The following is a 16475-nucleotide window of genomic DNA, read 5'->3' as shown; positions in this document are numbered from 1 at the left end:
GAAAAGATGAATTTTGACCGGAACCTTGTTTGAGCCTGCTTTTATCAAACTTTGGCAAGACATATTGACCTTTTTCAAAAGCCAAAGATCTTCTTCGTTTATCTACTTGCTTCTTTTGTCGCTCTTGGGCAACTTTGATAGTGGCTCGAACTTGATCCATTGCTGTTTTTAAATCTGAAGCAAACTCATCAGCAGCAAAAACCTTATCTTTAGTGCAAATAATTGGAGGAGGAATCACTTTACCCTGTACTATTTCATTTGGAGCTTTCAAATGGATGAGTGCACTGTATTGTTGTAAGCAAACTCCAATAATGGAAGATATTTCTCCCATTGTGACTTCACTAACATAAGCTTTCAACATATCCAAAAGAGTGAGATTCATCACCTCTGTTTGGCCGTCAGTTTGAGGATGAAAAGCTGAGGAGAACTTTAAAGTGGTTCCCAAATTCTCAAATAAAGCACCCCAAAAGTTACTTGTGAATTTGAGGTCTCTATCTGAAATGATCTTAGAAGGCATACCATGTAATCTAAAGATATGTTGAATGAAAAGTCTTGCAGCTTGTGCGGATTTCAATGTTTTATGACATGAAATAAAATGTGATTGCTTGCTGAATCGATCAATTATAACCCAAATCATATCATGACCTTGAGGTGTTCTTGGAATACCTAAGATGAAATCCATTATGATAGATTCCCATGGATCTGTGGGCACTGGAAGAGGTTGCAACAATCCTAGAGTCTTCTGCATATCATACCTGGATTTTTGGCATACTAGACAAGCCTCAATGAAGTTATGTGTATCTCTTCGTAATGTTGGCCAATAAAAGTAGCGCTCAATTGTACTTAGAGTGGCTGCCCTCCCTCTATGCCCTGCATAAGGGGGTTCATGACTTTCTTTAAGCACCTTTTGTCAAACAGGAAGAGTGACACAAAGGCCATTGTTCATGAGAAGGTAACCGTCTTTGATGGAATAATCTGGATGAGAACCTCCTTGCTGTAAATTTGACCAAATTGCTGCAAAATCAATATCTTCATCATAAGTATTCTTCATCGTTTGAAAATCTTCATGATGAGCCACTGTAATAGTTGCAATGCGAGGCACTCTAGAAAGTACATCAGCAACTACATTTTGTTTTCCTGGAGTTTACATAATTTGAAAATGAAACATAGACAAGAAATTTTCCCATCTTGCATGTTTCTCCTGCAAATGCTTTTGAGTCTTAAAATACTTCAAGCTCTGATGATAAGTTTTAATAAGGAATTCATTGCCTAAAAGATAATGTTTCCATATCTTCAAAGCATGAACCACTGCTAAGAGCTCCTTTTCATAAATGTCATACCTTTTCTCCACATCATTTAGACGGCGGCTTTCAAAGGCTACGGCATGGCCTTCTTGATTTAGCATTGCACCAATACAATCACCGCAAGCATCTGCTTCCACCACAAATGGTTTTACCAAATTTGGAATGATAAGAACAAGTCCATAAGTAAGCTATTTTCAGCCTTGTGAAGGCTGCCTTCTCTTTTTCCTTCCATTGGAAAGAGATCTTCTTCTTTGTAAGGTCATGAAGTGGAGAAGCCATATGTGCAAAATGTTTGATGAAGCGGCGGTAATAAGAGCATAAGCCAAGAAACGATCGCACCTCATGTACATCATGAAGATTAGGCCATTCTTGGATTATCTTGATCTTTCCAGGATCCATCTGAATCCCTTCAGAAGAGATGACATGCCCAAGGTAATTTATTTTATGCATGAAAAATTCACTCTTTTTACCATTTACCAAGAGTTGATTTTGTTAAAGTAATTGTAAAACAATCTCCAAGTGCTGATGATGCTCCTCTTCATTCTTGCTAAAGACAAGAATATCATCAAAGAAAGTACCGATATATTGTCGATGCTCTCTAAAGATGCGCTCCATCGTTCGATTAAAGGTGGCTGGTGCATTGGTTAATCCGAAAGGAACCACCAAGAATTCATAAAGACCATATGAAGTGCAGAAAGCAGTTTTGTGTACATCTTGTGGTATTACCCTAATTTGATGATAACCACTCTTTAGATCAATGCAGCTGAAAACCTTTGAGCCTCTTAGACGATCCAAAATGTCGTCAATTCTGGGAATAGGAAACCGATTCTTCACAGTGATTTTGTTGAGGGCTCGATAATCAATGCACATCCTGAATGTGCCATCTTTCTTTTGAACAAGAAGAACCGGTGAACAAAATGGTGAGCTACTTGACCTAATTAGCCCACGGTTGAGTAGGTCTTCAACTTGCTTTCTGATTACTTCTTGTTGAGGTCGGCTCACACGGTATGGTGCTATATTAGGAGGAGAACTGCCCAGAATAATATCAATATGATGGTCTTCTGGCCTTTCTAGGGGAAGCTGATAAGGAAGATCTTCCGAAAAACAATCTTTATACTTTTCCAAGAGCTGAAGTCGCTCTTGGATTTCAGCATTCATATTATCTTTTACATCAGTGACATAAAGCAAACAACATTGAACACAATCCTTAATTGCTCTAGAGACTTGCATATGGCTTACCATAGGTATAGTGTCTCCAGAAACTCCAGCTTGGATGTCGTACTTCTTGCCTTTGTTTGTGAGTTCTACCTCTTTTTCTGAGAGAAGATGGTTGAATCTACTCTATGATTCCAGGGCATGCCAAGAATCACATCGCAACCATCAAGGTCTTTGATACAGAAGGTATCTTCGTCACTGTAGCCTTGAATTTGAAACTTGAGCTTGCCAATGTAGAGTGTCACAGTCTTCACTGTGTCACCTTCATCGGCATTTAAAGCTTAGCGAACTTCTGCCGGAGTGTCCATCTCTTCATTCTTTAATCCAAGCTCTTTAGCTAATTGCAAGGAAATGACATTTTCATTCGCCCCAAGATCTATCAAGAATAGTGCTTGCTTACCTTGCAACTGTCCCCAAGCTTTTAATAATTTGCGCATCTCTGGAGTGTGAGTTGTGTTTGCAACTACATCACTGATAGCATTGATTTTCATTGGCGACTTAGGCTTGTTGTCAGAAACCTTGCTTTGTCCTTTGTTTGGACATTGCTGCGCTATGTGGCCTGTTTGTCCACATTTAAAGCACTTCCCTTCTTTCATGAAGCGCTGCTTTTCTTCTTCGGAAAGTTGCTTTGCTTGTGGGTATAGATTGGAGCGAAATTGAGGAGCATTAGGAGGTGCATAGGGCTTCATCTTCTTTTGATTTGATGGCTGCTTTTGCCACTGTTTTTATCCTTCATTTGGGGTTGAATACTCCTCATCATCAGCTACTCTCTTCTTATCATTCTTTTGGAATGATTTGTTGCCATTGTGCTCCATTTTCCATGTCTCAGCATGGTCAATGACTTCCCTGAGACTAGAACAATGATAATGATTAAGAGCAATACGAAGTTTAAAATGCAAACCTCCTTGAAACTTCCTAAGCTTTTCCGAACTGCTGATCTGCTTGAAATGTTGGACCTTCAAAAGTAGCTCCCAAAATCTCTTGGTATAGTCACCAAGTGACTCATTTTTCCTTTGCCAAAGCCGATCCCATTCCATTTTTACATCTCTTTTGAAATGAACAGGAAGAAATTGGCTTTGTATCATGCGAACAAAGGACTGCCATGATTTTGGGGCAGCATGATCATATTCCAACCCCGTCCACCTGTTAGCAGTCATGTTTGTCATGCCTTGTCATCTCCTGCCTGTGAGCCTCAGTCTGAGTCAGATGAGGACTTTAGGAGCTCTGACTTGTCTATCACTTGTTTTGACGGAGGAGGTAGCTCATTCTAGAGCACTCAGTTTATTGCATTTCAGTGCATTTTCTCCTCCAGTAGAGATTTTATGTGCATTTCCCGGGGCAGTTTCTGCATTCTTCAGCCTGCCTCACCTGCCGGACATTGTCCACCTTTTCCGGGATTTTTCTGAGCATTCCTTACATTTTTACCAACATTAAATGCTGGTCAGATCAGCATTAAATGCTGGTCGGACATATTTATGGCCTCAAATTTCAGGTCGGCCAGTTTTTGGGTTTTTTGGCTATTTATAGCCATTTCCCACTTGGTAGTCAGTTGTATTATCATCTTCCCTCCTTCTTTGGCAGGTGCACACTCTGACTCCGTCATCTTCCTCCGTCTTCAGTGCTGCCATCATCATCAGCCTGATCTGGTGCCCTCACTGACGCTTCGGGCTGCGTGCAGGGGCTGATCAATCCACAATTTTGTATTCAGCATTCATTACAATCAGTGCAGATTTTCTTCCTTCATTTTCTGATGTCTCTCTCTCCTCCTCTATGTTCGTGTTCTTCTTCCGTTGTGCACTCTCACATGGTATCATCGCCTAACTGAGAGCACGGAGGACCTAACCTTGTGGAGAGATACCTCACCCCTCTTCTGCTGCTGTCGCCTCATCTCCAACTGCCCAGGCGGCCCCTCCAGGTGGCCATTCTTCTTGCGTTTGCTGCAGATGACTACTCCCGAGGCTGCCACGTCATCAAACGACTCCTCCTGCTTGCGTTTTCCATCAGGCGGCCCCTCTTTCAGCTGGGCGACACATCATCAGGCTGCGTTCTGCAGATCTGGTGGTCGTTTCCACTCCAGGCGGCTCATCTCTTGCTGGCGACCCACTGACAGACTGCGTTTTGGTGCTGGCGGTTTCTATTATGGTGATCTTCATCAGATACCCTTGTGTTTTGCAGCTCCAGGTGTTTGTAGGCTATAACAGCCTGTGTTTTGGTGGTTGGTGACCAGACTGCTGGTCCTACTTCGGCTTCGGCACAGTTTTCTTTGGTGTTTGGTGTTTTGCAGATTGGAAGATGTCTTCTCATCAATTTACACGCTTTGATGACTCAGATGACGAGCTTTTGTCTCAACACTCATCTGAACGGAGGCGTGATTTCTATCACGAGGACCGTCGTCCGGAGTCTATTCCTCTTTCCCGTCCCCCTTCTATTCATGTATCTCGGCAATCCCCTTGCAGTGGGCCGAAGATGCAGCCTTTGGTACCCCCTGTACAGGTACCCGTACTTCCTCAGCTGCCCAAAGAGGACTGATTGGATGGCTCCAACTTTTCTCTATGTTCCTGCAAGGTGGAGTGTATCTTGGACTCCTTCGATCTTTGGCAGCTTGTTTCTGTTCCTATTCCCCGGCCTAAGGTGGATCCCGCAGATGGGACATCTATGGATCGTGCAACCTTATGGGATCGGCTTAATTCTAGAGCCAGATCTTGTTAGAGATCATAGCCTGTTTGGTGGGCAGGCAGGCCTGTACAGTCGGACCAGCAGGCTGCTGCACAGTCGGACTGTGCAGTCCGACTGCCACGTGGCAGTCCGACTGCCTGCAGCCGACTTATTCCAGGCTGCGCCCTATTTCTGGCGCCCCATTTCAGGCAGTTTTTCGGCTATATATTGCCGACGTTTCCAGCAGTCTGCCCATTCTTCTCTGTCGCAGATTACAGACCGGTGCCGTGCAGATTTCTGTCTCTGTTCACAGATTTCAGACAGCAGGCAGTGCAGACTGCAGCAGACTTCGAGGTGGACAGCAGGTCGCATCGTCGAGGTGGAGACACGCAGTCCAGCGCACTGGGCCCGTGTATATCTTTGTATTCAGCATTCTTTATACAGCAGATCTTCATTGTACACTGTCTCTTTCTCTCCCTTTTCTCTCTGCGTTCTCTCTCTCTCAGTCCTACGCTTCCGCACTGCTGCACTCTGACATGGTATCAGAGCAGTGTTTGAGGGCTGACTGAGCGCAGAATCAACCTGAAGTGGAGTTTCCATCGCGACACAAATTTGCGTTTTTTGCATTTAAGGGCAGACAGGAGGGCTGCGCCTTGGAACAAGGCTGAAACGAGTGTGGGCGCACAGGAAAGGAGTACAAGTGGTGGATTTGCTGCTGTTTACTGCTGTTTGACGCAGAGGAAGTTTGAATTTTCAACCTAAAAGTGCAGGTTTTGCTTTTTCATCGCCTCCGGTGGGTGAAGAAGCTTCGGGACGCAGAAGAGCCTTAGCAGGCTGAGTTTACCCAGTCAGAGGGGGCTGCTTTTGCGTTTGAGAAGGCATTGCAGGTGAAGATGTCTACAGAGATGGACTTGGAGTTCCAAGCGATTATGGACCGGAAGGTGCCTATCTTACCGGCTCTTCCTACAGATCAGAAGCTCGACGGCGACAACTACCGCATTTGGCGCGTTATGATGTTGGCCATCCTTGAGTCCTATGATTTGGCGGAGTTGGTCCAGGAAGATATTGACCGGCCTTCGGTAAGAGATGAGTCCAAACTCTCTTCCGATGCTCGTGCGGAGTTGGCCAGGGCCCAGTCTCATTGGGACAAACTGAATGCCAGGATTCGATCCTTTCTCTTTCTATCATGCACTACAGCCGTGATCGCTCACATCGAGCACTTGACGGTGGCTCGTGAGATATGGCTGGAGCTTGATCAAATGTACAATCGGATGACCCTGATGAAGAGGGTTTCTTTGGAGGTCCAGATGCGGACTTTGTCCGTCAATAAGTCTTCTTCGCTAAGGGAACACATTAACAAGCTAAGGTAGCTACAGATGCAGGTTCAGAATGCGGGGAAGCCGATTTCCTCCGAAGACATGGCGATCACACTATTGTCCCAGTTGCCGCCACGATTCGGTACATTTTACTCTGCCCTTATTGCTTCGGGGCGAGAGTCTACTCTTCGCTGGGAAGAGTTGGTTCCTATGGTCTTGGACCAAGAGGAACAGTTAAAGGGACAGAATGCTTCCAAGTCGGAGGCGTTGACACGTCAAGCCTCTCAGTAGAAGGGAAAGGACCAAAAGAAGAAAAAGGGGGATAACAAGTCCAAGAAGGACAAGGAGAAGGACAAGGACAAAGACTCCACATGTCATATTTGTGGAAAGACTGGCCATTGGAAGAAGGATTGCCCTGACAAAGACTCGAAGGACACCAAGAAGAAGGAAACCAAGGATTCTGGAGCGGTGGCTGCACCCTCATCAGCTGCATTTCTACATGTAGTTGTCATTGAGGACGCTTCACCGAATGCTTCTGATGCTGCGATGACGGCTCCCCAAGCTCGAGAGTGGATTGTTGATAGTGGTGCCTCACGACACATGACGCAGCTTATTCCGGATGGACGAGGTGGCACCCATACCTCAGAGGTTTTGCATGTACCAGGATTAGGGTACCATCTCCTTTCAGTTCATAAGATTTGCTCCCTTGGTCTTTTGGTGGAGTTTGACAGTTCTACTGTGCGAGTCCTTGATCGTGAATCGAGGAAGGTTCTATCATCTGGATATGAGGAGAACGGCATTTACAAACTGAAGTCTTCCACTGCCCTCTCTACTCTTCTTCTTACCTCACAGTCACAGTCTGAGTTATGGCATGCTCGGTTTGGTCACCTGAACTATGACTATCTTCGGAGGGCGTCACGTGGACAGCTTGTTCGAGGGTTGCCGGATATAGTGGTGAGCCAGCAGCCATGTGTCTCCTGCATACGGGGGAAGCAGCATAGGGATGCCATTCCCCACACAGCTTCGCGGCGGTCTACTTCATCGATGGAGCTAGTATCTACGGATCTATGTGGCCCTATGAGGAATGAGTCCCTGCGTGGGAGCTCGTACTTCATGCTGATCGTGGATGACTACAGCAGGATGACATGGGCCTACTTTTTGGCACTAAAGTCAGAAGCTTTCTCGCACTTCAAGGATTGGCTTCTCTTTGAGGAGAACCGATCAGGCCGGAAGTTGAAGACCTTGCGATCCGACAAGGGAGGTGAATTTGTGTCTAATGAATTTGCTCGGTTTTGTGCAGATAGAGGAATTCACCAGGAGTTTGCCAATACCAATACTCCTCAAGAAAATGGTATTCTAGAACGGAAGAACCGTAGTGTGATTGAGATGGCGCGCACCATGATGGAGCACCGACAGACCCCACAGGTTCTGTGGGCCGAGGCTGTGGCTACTGCAGTCCACATCCTTAATCGATCCCCTACTTCGGCCGTGGCAGGGATGACTCCATTTGAGGCTTATTTTGGGACGAAGCCAGATGTTTCTTACTTTCGAGTCTTTGGGTGTGATGCGTATGTTCACATTCCCAAGGCTCACCGTGACAAATTTGAAGCGGCTTCCCGAAAACAGGTATTTGTTGGCTACAGCTCCCAGTCCCAAGGCTACCGACTGTATGATCCCGTCAAGCGGGATGTATATACTAGCTGTGATGTGCGGTTTGTGGAGGTTCCGGCTTTTTCAACGGGTGATGAGCATCCCATTCTTGGAGATCCAGGGGAGAGTTTGGCTCCTTCTACAGTTCCACTGGAGCCTGTGCCTTTTGATTATGATTCTGTTTCTGACACAGAGTCTACTGTTCCACCGGACCCTTCTGAGGAGTTACCACCGATGGACATTCCAGAGTCTTCTACTGATGGAGAACGACGAGGGGAGGTTCGGCCTCCTCCTCGCTGGGCCCGTGACACACTCCGTGATTCAGGGAGGGGGTTCCTGAGGAATGGGGACTGCAGGATGGTCCGCGGCGGTCACGGAGGCACCAGGCGCATTCTTCGGAGCTTGTTTGCTCCAATTATTGTTTGATGTCCCGTGTTATGCAGGATCGAGAGCCCACCTCTGTGAAGGAGGCTTTACAGTCCGCCCCATGGAAGAAAGCTATGGAAGCTGAGTTGGAGGCTATTGAGAGGAATGGCACTTGGTCACTTGTGCCACGCCCCCCGAAGAAGAAGGTGATTGGAGTCAAGTGGGTCTTCAAGACCAAATATCTCAGTGATGGTACTTTGGATAAGCACAAGGCTCGCCTTGTTGCTAAGGGTTTTGCCCAGCGCCCAGGGATTGACTGTCATGACACCTTTGCCCCCACAGCTCATATGGCAACCATTAGAGTTGTTCTTGCTTTGGTTGGCCATCGGAGATGGCCTGTTTATCAGTTGGATGTGAAGTCGGCCTTCCTGAATGGTGATTTGAAGGAGGAGATCTACGTTGAGCAGCCTCCTGGCTTTGGTTCTTCAGATGGGAAAGTCTACAGGTTGAAGAAGGCCCTGTATGGTCTCAAGCAGGCCCTGCGAGCTTGGAACGAGAAGATTGATTCGTTCCTCCAGACTCAGTTGGGATATCGGCGGTCCAAGGCCGAACCGCAGCTGTATGTTCACACTTCCGAGGATGGTTGTGTGCTGTTTGTATTATATGTTGATGATTTGATTGTCACAGGTGATGATGCACAGCAGGTCCAGGAGACAAAGTCAGCTTTACATCGGACGTTCGAGATGACGGATTTGGGGCTACTCCATTTCTTTTTAGGCCATGAGATTTATCAGTCTCAGAGGGGAATCTTTCTCTCCCAACAGAGATATGTACAGGAGCTCTTGGTGTCTTTTGAGATGGAAGATTATCGGGCCCTCTCTACTCCTATGGATTCGAACTGGAAGGCCACTTCCCATTCAGCTTCTCCTTTGGCGGATGTGTCCCGCTATCGACAGTTGATAGGGTCTTTGATTTGGCTTCTCAACACCAGGGTTGATCTATGTTTTGCTGTTGGGCTCTTGGCAGGGTTCATGAGTGAACCTAAGACGGTGCATTGGCAGGCTGCTCAGAGGATACTTCCGTATCTCAGGGGGACGTCTGATTTGGGGATTCATTACCCCGCAGGGACAGATGGGTCAGATCTTGTACTTGCAGGTTGGAGCGACTCGGATTGGCCCGGTGACGTGGACCACAGGCGGTCTACAACAGGTTACTGCTTTACTTTGGGTGCAGGTGTTATTTCATGGAGTAGCAAGAAGCAGCCCACGGTAGCCCTTTCGTCTACTGAGGCGGAGTATCGGGCCGCGTCTTCCACCACATGCGAGGTTGTGTGGCTTCGGAGATTGTTGGAGGAGCTTGGGTGCCCCCAGACTCGTCCTACATTGCTGCGATGTGACAATGAGAGTTGCATTGCCTTGGCGATGAGACCATCACTGTGGAGTATTGCAAGACGGAGGACAATCTTGCGGATCTGTTTACAAAGGCGCTTCCTCAGGCTCTCCTTCGGCAACATTCCAGATCCCTCAGGCTTCTGCCCTGCCCAGGCTCTGAGAGGGGGTGTTAGAGATCATAGCCTGTTTGGTGGGCAGGCAGGCCTGCACAGTCGGACCAGCAGGCTGCTGCACAGTCGGACTGTGCAGTCGGACTGCCACGTGGCAGTCCGACTGCCTGCAGCCGACTTATTCCAGGCTGCGCCCTATTTCTAGCGCCCCATTTCAGGCAGTTTTTCGGCTATATATTGCCAACGTTTCCAGCAGTCTGCCCATTCTTCTCTGTCGCAGATTACAGACCGGTGCCGTGCAGATTTCTGTCTCTGTTCACAGATTTCAGACAGCAGACAGTGCAGACTGCAGCAGACTTCGAGGTGGACAGCAGGTCGCATCGTCGAGGTGGAGACATGCAGTCCAGCGCACTGCGCCCGTGTATATCTTTGTATTCAGCATTCTTTATACAGCAGATCTTCATTGTACACTCTCTTTCTCTCCCTTTTCTCTCTGCGTTCTCTCTCTCTCAGTCCTACGCTTCCGCACCGCTGCACTCTGACAGATCTTTCCTCTTTCTGAGTTTGCAGGATTCTGTCCTTGTTCATGTTCACAGGTTGAAGACTGCCGCAGACGTGTGGAGAAAGCTCGCATCTCTCTATCAACAGAAGACGTTTGCCCACCAGATATCTCTCGAAAAGAAGTTGCGGATGCTCGCTATTGATGATAGTCGTTCCATGAAGGACCACATCAACAGATTACAGGATATGAGGGATGAGCTTGCATCCCTCGGTCGGACGATATCTTCTGAAGACATGGCTATGATTCTTTTGACTCAGCTGCCATCGCCTCGGTTTGATGCCTTCTGCACCAGCCTTCTTACATCGAGGACTCGTGAGAAGCTTCTATGGGAGGAGCTATCCCTGCTTGTCTTGGAGCATGACGAGCGATTCAGAGAGGTCAGTGCTAGTGGATCCGACTCCACTAGAGCCTTTGTTGCAGGTTCGGGAGGACAGAAGAAACAGAAGACGAAGTCAAAGGCTAAGCAGAAGGACAGTTCTTCAGGCTCTGACTCAGATTCAGAGAGACCGAAGTGCCCACACTGTGGGAAAGGAACACATCCAGAGGAGAAATGCTGGAAGAAGTACCCTCACCTTCGTCCGGGAGCGAAGGGTGGATCTACATCAGAGCCTTCTTCTACCTCTACACCAGCTGTTACCCATGAGTCAGTGTTCCTTCATATCCATGCTTTGGAGGAGGTTCCTTCTTCCGTGGCTGCAGTGTCTTCTGCGCAGCCTTGGTTAGTGGACAGTGGTGCTTCGAGTCATATGACTCCCTGAGATGATTTGTTACAGGATCTCCGTCCATCAGAGGGTTCAGTCACTGTTGGTGACATTTTATCGGTGCCTATTAGTGGTGTTGGCACATTGCCTTTGTTTACCAACCGACCTTCGAGCTCCTTTTCACAGGCCCTACATGTTCCGGATTTGGGCCTTCCCCTCCTCTCAGTTTATGGTCTTACGAGGCTTGGCACACGCGTGATCTTCACCGAGCATGCCGTTGTTATTGAGGATTCTTTTACAGGAGCTGTCTTATCTACAAGTTGGCAGGAGAGCGGGCTTTACAGGCTCCATTCCCCTTCTTTGGTGCAGGGTCCTCCAAGGCAGTCTACACCCATTCCCGCTTATGCACCTTCTATTCCACAGGTTCCTTCCCATCCCCCACCTTCTCCTCCGGTGGTTCCCTCGTACCCCCCATCCCTTTCAGAGGGGGATGATCTCGGTGATGCGACTGTGGATTCCCTGGCCCCTAGTGTTTTAGAGGGGGCTTCCCAGGATCGTGAGGAGCTCCTTCAGCAACAGTCTACATCGACGAACTTCATTGACCTTGGCATTCCTCTTGCCACCCCAGGATCCGTTTCTCCCTTGGCCTTTTGCCACATCCACGATCTGAGAGAGGATGTTAGCAGTCGTGTTTGTCATGCCTTGTCATCTCCTGCCTATGAGCCTCAGTCTGAGTCTAATGAGGACTTTAGGAGCTCTGACTTGTCTATCACTTGTTTTGACGAAGGAGGTAGCTCATTCTAGAGCACTAAGTTTATTGCATTTCAGTGCATTTTCTCCTCCAGTCGGGATTTTATGTGCATTTCCCAAGGCAGTTTCTGTATTCTTCAGCCTGCCTCACCTGCCGGACATTGTCCACCTTTTCCGGGATATTTCTAAGCATTCCTGGTATTTTTACCAGCATTCAATGCTGGTCGCAGATCAGCATTAAATGCTGGTCGGACATATTTATGGCCTCAAATTTCAGGTCGGCCAGTTTTTGGGTTTTTGGCTATTTATAGCCATTTCCTACTTGGCAATCAGTTGTATTATCATCTTCCCTCCTTCTTTGGCAGGTGCACACTTCGACTCCGTCATCTTCCTCCGTCTTCAGTGCTGCCATCATCATCAGCCTGATCTAGTGCCCTCACTGACGCTTCGGGCTGCGTGCACGGGCTGATCAGTCCACAGTTTTGTATTCAGCATTCATTACAGTCAGTGCAGATTTTCTTCCTTCATTTTCTGCTGTCTTCCTCTGTGTTCATGTTCTTCTTCCGTTGCGCACTCTCACACCACCAAGTATGGGCTAAGTCGGTCAAATGTAAAGCTGCAAACTTAATCTTTTCTTTTTCTTTATACTTATCACGACCATACAAAATTTGAAATTGACGAATAAACTTCAAAAGAAGATCAAGATTTCGGGAACCATCATACATACTGAACTTGATCTTCTTTTCAAGTTGAGATAGTGACTTAGTCTTCTTCTTCTTCTTATGCCTTTGTCCATGCCCGAATCTTGAGATTGAAGATGATGAAGTGCTTGATGGAGACGAGGGTGAAGAATGTCGACGCCTTTAACGACGATGAGATCTTCCACGAGAAGGGTGTGACTCTTCGTCACTAGAAGAGGGTCCATCAGAGTAGGCGCCAAATGACTTTGAAGAAGAGGATGAGCTTCGACATGATCTCTTTCTTTGTCTTGAAGTAGAATGGGACTGCCTCTTAGAAGTAGTTGGACTTCTTGATCGGCTCCTTTCATTGGTATGGCTTTGTCTCCTTGAAGCAGATGGGCTTCTTTCCTTGAATTCTTTGGGATTCTCAACTTTTTCTAGTTTGAGAAGTTGCTCACGAATTTGTTGATTCTCCTCTCTCAGACTTTGAATGGCTTGAAGGATAGCACTCGACTGATCCATTGAGACTCTAAGAAAAATATGCTCAAGCACTCAATGCAAGGGCTGAAAACAAACAAACTTATAATTGTAAGCACTACCAATGTTGGGATAAGGACCGAGCCAAAGCTCTGATACCACTGTAAACGCCCCGAACAATGTAGTATGCTTAACAATTATGATATTCGCTTGTTTTCGAGATTTAATATAAAAGAGAATGAACACTTAAAGCTGAAAATGAAAATTACTCACAAAATTACAACCATGAAAATGTAAAAGTAATGGAGACAAGATTGAGGGTTGAAGATAGGCACCCCCCTCGCCCCGAAGGAATGTATTTCTACTCAACCCAAGTCTCTTAGGGAAGAGCTCAGTTACAATCAACCTGAGAGCGAGGAGAAGTAATTCTCACTCTCACAAGATCATGCAAAGATGTACAAACACACATGCATTATCTATTATGCAATGATAAGAACTGATTTCTTTACAGTATGAGAGAAGAAAGAGGGGAAATCAGCCTTTCTTCATCGTTGGTCAGCAGTACATGGATAGGGCTTGCTTCTTGTTGCTAAAATGGAAGAAAGAGCTCAAGAAGGAGGTGCTGTAATGAATTTACAGGCTTGCTGCCCTGTAAAACAACAGTGATAGAAGAGGGAATATGGAGGAATTTGATAATGGAGAAGTGGGGGATGATGATGGGTATGGATGGGGCCAGTTTCTGGCTATCTGTGGGTGCTGTACATGAGTTTACAGCAAAGAAAAATGATACTGAATGAAGAAAAACGAGCTCTTATTTATAGGAGAGGGAAGAGCTAGTACAAAAGGGAAAAGTGGAGTAGCACAAGACAAGTGTCCAGCCACATGTCATGAGATATGACAAGTGGTGGGACACTTGGAAACTTGTGTAACAAGTGTCTTGACACTTGTCTCTTCTCTATGGCCTTCCTTTTTGGGCTGAATGCTGTCAAGAATAGAAACAACCAAATTTAGTAAGCACAGTCAGAGTACAGAATTTACTATTTTTAGAATGACGTCCCTATTTTTTTAGGACTAGCATTTTTAGGCTAATTCGAGACTCCTAAAATTTAGGAACCTCCTAAAATTTAGGGATCCCCCCAATATGGGTGTCATATGAAAGCTTTTTCCGTGTACATCGCAAAAACGGTATCAGAATCTTCATGTGACTTTCCTATGCAAAGAAATGTGCATTTCAAGCTTTCAGCCCACACATGCACATTGTACGAGCATTTCATGATCATGCCATCTTGTTGATTGTAACTATCTGTTCTGGCGGATCTAGCCCACACTTCAAGGCATCAATCCTTTCTGTGTGCAAGTCTAACCCTGATATGCGTGAGTTCTGGTCACAAGCGCCCAATCGGGCCATATAGGTGGAAGTGTGAACTATCTTTTCTCTAACCCACCGCGTGGGTCCACCATAACCTGTGACCACTCATCAGTGGCCAGCTCCAATGCACTTTTCTTGATATCTAATTAGTGCAAAGGAAACAAATTTAATAAATCATTATATAGACAAATTAATGAAAAAGGATACAAATTCTGTTTCTATAGAGTTGTGACAATCCTAAACTAGTTCCCCTACTGTGGCAATTCTCAAATCATAAGTGACTCCGTATCAAGCATTCTTTGGCCCTCAGCCTGAAGTTTTCCACTTTAGAGTTTTCCGGTATCGTGCTTAGACACACACTCTTTGCTATTTGTTCGAGTCTCGAACAAACAAGGTGATTATATAGAGAAATGAAGTCTTTGATGAGAGAAACATTGTGTGGTCTTCTGCATCGGACTTTGAGCTAGTTCCTTAGGATACACCATCACAGATAGTGCCTTCTGAGCTGAACCTACTAGCCACTCCTGACCTTCCCACAAATTCTTTGGCTCCCACCTCCCTCCACAAGGCCCATTACCTCACTAGTATCAACAGACCCTATAAGATGCGGAGAACCCTCCACTAGATTCCACTCCAAACAACACCAGAAGACCTCCTCTACTTACACCTCAAGCTTCATTTGTGTTACTATTTACAACAGCCTATATAGTGCATTCCAAGCCAGAAAGTTGGCAGGGGGCTCTTCCACACCCCCATGGCAAGGAGCATGAAAAATGAGCTAATTAGTATCAACCAAAAATGAGCCTTGGACCTTGCTGGATTGTCCAATTTACAAGAAAGTCATCAGAACCAAGTAGATTTTAGGACCAAGCTAAAAGCTTATGGGACTTTAGATAAGTAAAAGGCTCACCTAGGTGCAAGGGTTTCAACAAAAGCAAGATATTGACTATGAAGAGACCTTTGCCCCTACTGCGTGGTTGACATCTTAGTGGTGGTTGGTTGTACTCACACGTTACCATAGTTGGTCAATCTATCAGATGGATGTCAAAAGTACCTTCTAAACAGTTATCTGGAGAGGGAAGTCTATGTAGAGCAACCACCTGGATTTTCTTCTATTGATCGAAACAATAAGATCTTTCGTTTGCAAAAAGCTCTTTATACACTAAAGCAAGCACTATAGCCTAGGTTCTAGAGGATGGATGAGTTCCTTAGGACTCACAGATACCATTCTACCCCTTATCCCCCGAACTTATATGTCTTACTTCAGAGGGGGTCAAATATGTCCTATTGTACATTGATGATTTACTTTGTATCTTTATCCACGTCATCAAGATAACCATGTTGTAAAAGGGCGCTCCAATGCATCAGTATTATGTTCTTGTAAATATACATCTGTGCACATTTATCCCCTTTCAGTCTTTGGAGTGGTCAACCCTAGATCCACTATATTCACGGCGTTACACATGGCAGTCTACAAGGGCAATCTCCCTTGCTTACTTTGCTTGCTCAACTTAGCTAGTTTGCTCCCTTTCAGAGTGAAGTAGTGCAAAAGCAAATGACCAAGACAAAGAGAGAATAGAGAGAAAAGAAAGAAAGAGAGAGAGAGAGAAACGCAGAAAATCTACAATGAAGAATGTTGTATAAGGATGCAGAAATATACATGGTGGTAGGTGAATTGGGTAGTCGGCCTCTAACAACCCCCAAGTCAACACCACAGGATAAAGACCGAGGATCTCCCCTCACAAAACTCACAAGACAGCACCACTAAACACATGATTAAATATTCTTGATCACTCACTCCTCACTGAGACTTCAACTCAACACTAAAACAGTTTAAACCTTCAAGCTCAAAATTTACCATTTTTAGAGAGAATCTGATGCGGAAACAACCATGGCTAAGACTCTGACAACACAAGCTTTCAGATTCAC

General features: G+C 45.9%; 1 protein-coding gene across 2 annotated transcripts in view; it reads right to left on the bottom strand.

Annotated features, from left to right (window-relative positions):
• Positions 1–16475, bottom strand: part of LOC148010529 (uncharacterized) — a 90126-nt gene that overhangs the window by 60994 nt on the left and 12657 nt on the right. The gene's annotated exons all lie outside the window — the stretch shown is intronic.

The sequence above is a fragment of the Lygodium microphyllum genome, chromosome 29 (assembly GCF_053477565.2).
Source record: "Lygodium microphyllum isolate KBCC chromosome 29, Lygodium_microphyllum_v1.1.10, whole genome shotgun sequence".
Classification (NCBI taxonomy): domain Eukaryota; kingdom Viridiplantae; phylum Streptophyta; class Polypodiopsida; order Schizaeales; family Lygodiaceae; genus Lygodium; species Lygodium microphyllum.
The sequence above is the reverse complement of the archived record's forward strand: the minus strand, read 5'-3'. Positions and strand labels throughout refer to the sequence as shown.